Source organism: Phaseolus vulgaris, chromosome 4 (genome assembly GCF_000499845.2).
Source record: "Phaseolus vulgaris cultivar G19833 chromosome 4, P. vulgaris v2.0, whole genome shotgun sequence".
Taxonomy (NCBI): Eukaryota; Viridiplantae; Streptophyta; class Magnoliopsida; order Fabales; family Fabaceae; genus Phaseolus; species Phaseolus vulgaris.
The window spans coordinates 27,916,290-27,925,042 of NC_023756.2; positions in this window are offsets into that span (position 1 = coordinate 27,916,290).

Below are 8,753 nucleotides of genomic sequence, written 5' to 3' on the forward strand. Positions count from 1 at the left end.
TTTAGACCAGAGAATTTAATTCCAGCCACTGAATTCCAGACTTCACTGGTGATCTTCATTTTGATCCCTTTCACATAGGATACAATGTTCTTTCCATCCAGGGTTAGATTTGGGTAAAACACGTTGACCAAGTCAGGATAAACATTACCAGTTAATTCCAGCAGCTTTTTCAGTTTCTGATGCTTCAGTGCAGGCCTTGTTTCAGCCAATTTTTCAGATTTCAGCCAGTTGAAATCCAACACCTTGGGTATGTTAATCTGTTTTCTGCTCATCTCATGAATGTAGGCATTGATACCCTCTTCATCTCCAACGAACCAAATTTCTAGAACCCCTTGAACGGTGTTTTGCCTGTTCTGGTTTTTCTTTTTCTGTCTTGAAGAGGAAGCCAGGGTTGAACCAGAATTTTTCTTGTGTTTTGAATAGTGAGCAACGAATATGGGCAACCAATGTGGGTAGCACATTTCTACACAGATTTATATTGCAAAATGAATGAGTTGATGGAGTAGTTATGAATGGATATGCACGAAGATTTTGTGCTCTAAAATTGTGCAGAGAGTCTTTGAAAATATGCAACAAATATTTAGGGTCACGATGCACACATCAAAGGTACAGTGGTTAATGCCCACTAAGTCAGTCAATCAGTCAAAGATCACTTTCTCTTTCCTAGTCATCAAAGCATATCAGTACCAAAAATAAACACATTTAATTGCAAAGAAACAAATTTAATTTTTCACTGCAAGGCACAATTGACATTTATAATTCCCAATTCATTAAGCAGAAAATTAAACCTATCTTTAGCCAATGGTTTTGTGAACAAATCTGCAAGTTGTAAATCTGTACCAATGAACTTAATCTCACATGTTCCATTTGATATGTGTTCCCTTAGGAAGTGATGCCTAATTTCAATGTGTTTGGTTCTTGAATGCATGACAAGATTTTTGGTTAAGTTGATGGCACTTGTGTTATCACACAACAGAGGTATATGGTTAAGTAAGATATCAAAGTCATTCAATTGTTGTCTTAGCCATATGGTTTGAGCACAGCAACTCCCTGCTGCAATGTACTCTGCTTCAGCAGTGGAGAGAGCAACACATACCTGTTTTTTGCATTGCCATGAGATCAAGCTTGATCCAAGCAAGTGACAGGTACCACTGGTGCTCTTCCTATCAATTTTGCAACCAGCAAAGTCTGAATCAGAATATCCAGTTAAACTCAATGAAATGTTACCTGGATACCACAAGCCAACTCCTTTAATTCCTTGCAAATATTTCAGAATCCTTTTGTCAGCATTGAAGTCTGATTCTTTAGGAGCAGATTGAAACTGAGCACACATGCAAACTACAAACATTATGGCAGGCTTGCTGGCAGTGAGATACAGTAGAGAAACTATGAGTCCTCTGTATTTAGTTTCATCAACAGGAATTCCAGCTTCATCATGATCCAAGTGACAGCTAGTTGAGAAGGGTGTGCTGATTGGTTTGCATTTGTCCATTTCAAATTTTCTCAGCAGATCCTTGCAATACTTGGCTTGATTTAAGAAAATGCCATCCTTGAGTTGTTTGACCTGCAAGCCTAGAAAATAGTTCAATTCACCCATCATTGACATTTCAAACTCACTCTTCATGATTTCCACAAAAGTTTCACACAATTCTCCATTGTTTGATCCAAAAATGATGTCATCCACATATACTTGTACTAGAATTGTGTCATCTCCTTTCTTCTTAATGAACAAGGTCTTATCTTATGTGCCTCTGTCATAGCCTTGTTGATGAGAATCAAGTAAAGGAGGCTTTTATTAATGGAGGAAGAGGACATCCACCCTCACATTTGAAGTTCTTCCTTCTAGTCTTCTCAAAATTAAAAGAAGACATAAAATAAAGATGAGGCCCAAGCCCAAAGCCCAAGCCCAAGCCCAAGAAGGCCAAAGCCCAAAGCCCAAAGCCCAAAGAGCCCAAGTCCATCCCATGAGGGGCAAGGCCAAGCTTTGAAATACTCTTGTATAGTTTTAGGAGGTGTGGTTATTAAATAAAGGAGTGTGAAAATGTAAAATAAAGTCACATTACCCATGTGACTTAGGAGAGTGGTGTAGGTGTAGTTTTTGGGAGGTGTCATAGTAGAAAAAGGTCACACCTCCCATGTGACTTGTTTTTTGTGGGAATTTCAAATGAGTTTATTTGAAATTTCCCACCTATTTTTCAGCACCTTAGGCTATAAATAGAGGTGCTTCCTTTGTAAAATGGAGATTGGAATTAATCTAAGAAAACTCTACTCAAATTTTGAGTGAACTTTGGAGAGCTTTGAGCCTTCTTCTCTAGTCTTATCTTGATGGATCAGTGGAGTCCTCAAGTGGCGGCATCACTCTCATCTAGGAGCATTCCACACTTCTAGTGGCGAGATCATCCATCCTCCTTCCATCTTCATGAGCATTTCTTCTCTCCTTCCTTTCTCCTCTTTCTATTGTTTGTGTTAGCTTGTGTTCTTGAGTTTTGGTTAGATGTTCTTGCTGTTTTTATGAGTTTTTGGTTCGGCAGTTTTATATTTCTGTCCATTCATCTTGTTCCTTTGCTTTTCTTGCTCATTTGTTCGGTTCAATTTGACTACAATTGGTTCATCCAAATGAGTTTGGGATTTGGTACTAGTTTTTGGTGAGTTCTTGTCTTAGAACAATGATCCAACTCTAAGAAAAGTGCCTCTATAATGTCCAACTCAAGGTGATTCCTAAGAAGGTCAAGAACCTTTCTCTATATGGCTAGTGGAATCACATCATGTGGTATCATGAGTCTTTGGTTCTTCTTGTTTAATTGTTGAGTTGTGTGCACTTTAATTTCAAGAGCTCTTTAATTTTCTTGCAATTTAAGTTTCTGTTTTAGAATTTTAATTGAGTATTCTTGCTGTTTTTCTTTTACACCAAGTGCTTGTGAAAAGGTTTATGGCACTCATAATTCTTATGAGTATGGTTGCTCTTTTGGAATGGCATTATCCTTCCTAGAGTTTACCTTAAGCTTCCTTTCACTTGTTAAAATTTGTGATGTGTCTTTTTTTTTTGTAATCATGTCAAGTTTTGTCTTAGTCATGTTATTCCATATTAGTCATGATCCTTGTTGTTTAGCCTCTCATACCATTGCCTAGGAGCTTGCTTGAGCCCATAGAGAGCATTTTTGAGTTTGAACACGTGTCCTGGATGTTGATGGTCTTCAAAACCTGGTGGCTATGAAACAAATACCTCTTCATTTATATAACCATTCAAGAAGGCACTCTTCACATCCATTTGGAATAGCTTGAACCCTTTGATGTAGGAGAAGGCAAGTAGCAATCTAACAGCTTCTAGCCGAGCCACTAGTGCATATGTCTCATCATAGTCTATTCCTTCTTCTTGATTATACCCTTTAGCCACTAGCCTAGCCTTATTTCTGGTAATCACCCCTTGCTCATCCATCTTATTTCTGAATACCCATTTTGTTCCAATGATATTCATCTCAGGTATTCTAGGAACAAGAGTCCAGACCTCATTCAAAGCAAATTGATTAAGTTTCTCTTGCATGGCCAAAATCCAGTTACTGTCCTTGAGGGCTTCATTCAGATTTTTGGGTTCCACTTGAGATACAAAGGCCATTGTTTCACAAAAATTATTCAAGGATTTCCTAGTTGATACTCCCTTCTCAATGTTCCCAATTGTTGGGTCTATTAGTGTCTAAGTTCAAGAGGGGAGGGGTGAATTGAGCTTATAAAATTTTCGCAAGAACACACAATTTTTCAGTATTCCAGAGGCAAAAAGAACAGATTGTTTTTACATGAAACAGATTGATTCTTCAGAGCAATCTTGGCACAATTTGAATTTGTTCAATGTAAAATTGTGATCAACAGAGAATTATAACAGAATCAGATCAGCTTAATATTGTTAGGATGAAGGATACAGCTATGCTTAGAAATCAAACAAAATTACTCAACACAAGGTTTTAAGAGGAATGATCCTTTCTCAGATTTTAATGAATGGACAGTTTGTTCACAAATCACTTAAACCATTATATACAGCAGCCTTGTTTATGATCAGAGAACTTTAACAAATCAGGACGAACAGTTTTCACTTAAACCCAGAATTAACAGATTCAATTTCAAAAGAACAGATTTAGTTCTTGACAGAATTAAGCAAAAACCAGAAATGAGTGTAGGGATGAGAAGACAAGGCACACAAGTTTTTATACTGGTTCACTCATACAGAGCTACATCCAGTCTCACCTTACCCCAAGGTGGAATTCACTAAAAACAGTACCAATCACTTACAAACACAGCAGTTCTTGAACACTACAAGAACAACACACACAATGCTGAAAAACCCTATTTCAGCACACCTTGCACTCCAAGAAACCCTATCAAGGAGTGACTAACACTTACACCTTTACAAAACAGAATAAAGGAAAGATTACACTTGAAAAGAAGATGCAAGAACTCAAAACCAGTAGTTCAATTTGCTGCAGAACTGCACCAGCACCTTCACCAAGATCAAAGGTTTCCTAGAACAAGCACACTTGAAAATCTCTTTGGAAAACCTTTCAAAAATCTTTCAATCCTTCTTCTCACATGGAAAATGTTTGATCTCTGTCAAAGACGTAATTGCTCAGCACTACTTTCAAGTGAGAGAGACTTTTCTTTATATAGAAAACAGTTTCTAACTTCTTTTCAAAAAACAGTTGAAAAGCAGTTATGAAAACAACAGATTCATTTTTGAACTTAACAGGTTTATTTTGTAAAAACTGCCAACTCAGCTAACTGAAATAACTGTCTGAGTTGTACCTTTGGTGCCCTAACTAACTTGTGAAAAACCTTTCAGCAGACCAAAGAATAAACCTGTTCTTTCACAGTAAAACAGATTAAAGTATAGCAAACAGGCCAGCTCAGCTTTAACTGAAATAACTAACTAAGCTTTACCTGTGGTGCTCTAAACAGAATTTTGGAAAGGCCTTTTAACAGAGAAGAAATAAACAGATTCTTTCTCCATAAAACAGATTTATTTTTATACTGTTTTAAAACTTTTAAGAGCACTTTCAAAAGCTTCTCTGAGCAGACGGCGATCGTAGATGGCAATGCTCCACATGATCGTCGGTCGGTGGTCAGCATAGCTACTTGAAAAGACGATGCATGATCGCCGGTCGGTGGTCAGCATAGCTACTTGAAAAAGCGGTGCATGATCGTCGGTCAGTGGTCAGCATAGCTACTTGAAAAGGCGGTGCATGATCGCCGGTCGGTTTGAGGCAGAACACTTTCAAAAGCTTTTCAAAAACCATTTAACCACATCATGTGCTTGATCTAGGCTTGGTTAGGCATCTAGGATGGGTTATACAGCAAAAGGCAACCTTACACAATTACAAGCCTAATTACAAACGAATCTAAAACCTATTACAATCTTCAAAGCACTCAAGCTATTTTCTTCATCAAACACACATCAAGCCTTGGTAGGGAAGAAGCTTCCTCCAGCTTCAACACCAAAGACATTATCAAGGGTTAGGTCTCTTGGGGTTTTCCATTCTTTTGGCAAACCTGCAGACACAATAGGTTTTTGCATAGCATGTGAGTCAGCAATATCAATATGAATTGATTCATTTTGATTTAAAACAAATTTAAATTCATCACAGTCAAGGTCATCAGCAGCAGTTTTATATATGCTATGATCAGTTTCATCAAATAAAACATGCATTGATTCTTCTACTATGAGCAATCTTTTATTGAAGACTCTATATGCATGACCATTCAAAGCATAACCAATGTGCACACCTTCATCAGATTTAGCATCAAACTTACCTAAATTCTCTTTGCCATTATTTAATACAAAGCATTTACACCCAAACACTCTAAGGTGGCTCACACTAGGTTTCCTGCCCTTATACAATTCATATGGAGTTTTCTTAAGGATGGGTCTAATTAAGGTTCTCTTTAACACATAAGCTGCACTATAGACTGTATCTGCCCAAAAATACTTAGGAAGCTTAGATTCATTTAACATAGTTCTAGCTAGTTCCTCTAATGATCTGTTTTTCCTTACAACTACACCGTTTTGTGATGTCCCATGTTTCTCACAGAACCTCTCAAATCTAGCATTCTGAAACTCTCCCTTATGATCACTTCAAATTGATTTTATACAACAACCATTTTCATTCTGCAGAACCTTTGCTAATTTCTTAAAATCATTGTGAGCATCTTTTTTATGTGCAAGAAACAGAGTCCATGTAAATCTAGAGTAGTCATCCACAACAACTAAATTTCCAGCCAAGCTAGCAACTCTAGAGGGTCCAAACAAGTCCATATGCAATACATCCAATGGATTTTTAGTGGAAACAATGTCCTTTGAATTGAAAGAGGATCTGATTTGTTTACCTTTCACACAAGCATCATAGAGCCTGTTATCCTGAAATTTAATGTTAGGTAAACCAGAAACAAGATCTTTAGATTTCAATTTATTTAAGTGATTAGTGTGTATGTGAGCTAACCTCCTGTGCCACAGCCAAGACTCATCACTTCTAGATAGTAAACAGTCATTTGAAGAGTTAGTTTCCATGATATCCAAAAGGTATATGTTATTCACTCTCTTACCAGTAAACAACACCTTACCAAAGGAGTCACTTGAGATTGTGCAGCCCTTTGACTTGAAGTTCACCTTGTATCCTTTGTCACAAAGTTGACTAATACTAAGAAGGCTATGCTTGAGTCCTTCTACATAAAGCACATTCTCAATAGTGGTTGAATTCCCTGTTCCAACAGTGCCTCTGCCTAGAATTCTACCACAGTTATTATCACCATAGGTTACATGTCACTTAGCCTTGAGCTTCAAGCTAGTGAATTTTGTAAGATCTCCAATCATATGTTTGGAACAGCCACTGTCCAAGTACCATTGATTTTTCTTGCTGCCCTTCTGCAAAACAGAACAAAGATGATACAAATGGTACCCTTTTCAGTATAGGGTCCAGCACAGATTAAAACCTTCCCTTTGGTAGCGATTTTGCTAAGTTCTTAGGAACAAGATGCTTTCTAGCAATGCATGACCTAGAGGTATGACCAGATTTCATGCAGTAAAAATAGGTTACATGAGATGCCTTTTTGCCACTGTTAAAAGCTGAAAAACCTGATTTTGCTGGAACAAAAAAACTTGAAAGCTTTTTTACATTGGTTACATTTCCAGGGTTATAACCAATACCATTCTTGTTGAAAACAGCATTCTGTGAACCAAAGAGAGACTCAAGATTTTGTCTTCCCTTAGTGAAATTGGAAAGGGTTTTTAGCAAATAATCCACTTGTTTTTCCAATTTTTTGCAGTTTTCACAGGTTTTAATAGAGGCATGCAAGCATGTTAGTTCAAGGCTTACCAAATCTGTTTTGGCCTTATGCAGTTCTTCCTCAAGTGTTTTTACTTTAGGTGCAAGCACATTATTTACCTTTTGCAACTTACTGCATATTACAGGTAGCCTATTTGCTTCATCATGTGTTTCTTTGAAAGCAACAAGAAATTGATCATAGTTATCAGATTCCATAGAGAATTCACTTACTGAATCAGAGATTGACCCTTCATCTTTCACCATGAAGCATAGATTGTTTTCCTCACTCTCAGTTGAAGAGCTGCTGGTTAAAGATACGTCATTCTCTTCCCACGAAATGTAAGCTTTTCTCCCTTTGCTCCTTTCAACCTTCTTGCTGGCAGATTTGTCCTTTGATTGATTGTTTTGACAATCCATTTTGATGTGCCTTGTTTTGCCACAGCCAAAGCAAGTGTAGTTAGAGGAATTTGATTCATTAGGTTTAGGATACCTTCTTTTTTTTTGGTTCCTATCTCTGCTTTTCTTCTTCAGAAATCTATTGAACCTCTTTGTAAGTAGGCTGATTGTTTCATCATGTTCAGCATCTTCTTTTTCCTCATTGACCTCACTCTGTTCACTTGCTTTCAGTACAAGTCCCTTAGGTTTTCTTTCCATTGTTTCCTGCTCTTTGAGTCTCTTGAGTTCCAGCTCATGCTCCATTAATTTCCCAAAGAATGCAGTTGTTGACAGCTTTGACAGATCACAGCTTTCTGATATGGCAGTCACCTTGGGTTGCCAGCTTCTGTCAAGGCACTTCAGCACTTTTATGTTGAGTTCCTCTCTGTCCAATTCCTTTCCCAAACCAGTGAGGTGATTCACAATATGAGTGAACCTTTTCTGCTCATCAGCAATGCTCTCCTTGGGTTGCATTCCAAACAATTCATATTCTTGGATGAGAGAATGTTTTCTTGATCTCTTCACATCTTCAGTACCCTCATGAGTGACTTCCAAGACTTCCCACATCTCCTTAGATGAACTGCATTGGGATATCCTTAAGAACTCATCCATTGTTAATGAGGAGGTTATGATGTTCTTGGCCACAAGATCATATTGAGCCTTCTTCCTTTCAACCTCATTCCATTCAGATCTTGGCTTTATCACTTCTTCATCCTTGACAACCTGAATTGGCACATAGGGTCCATGGACCACAGCTTCCCAAATTAACGCATCAATAGATTCCATGAAAATTTTCATTCTAATTTTCCAAAAAGCATAATTCATTCCATTAAACAAAGGTGGTCTATTGACAGAAGATCCCTCAGCAAAAACCACTTTAAACTCAGACATTATTGCAAACAAACTTGATTAAAATACAAGTCCTAGCTTTGATACCAATTGTTGTGTTCAATAGTGTCAAAGATCAAGAGGGGGGAGAATTGACCTTTTCAAGTTTCGCGCAGAATCATATTT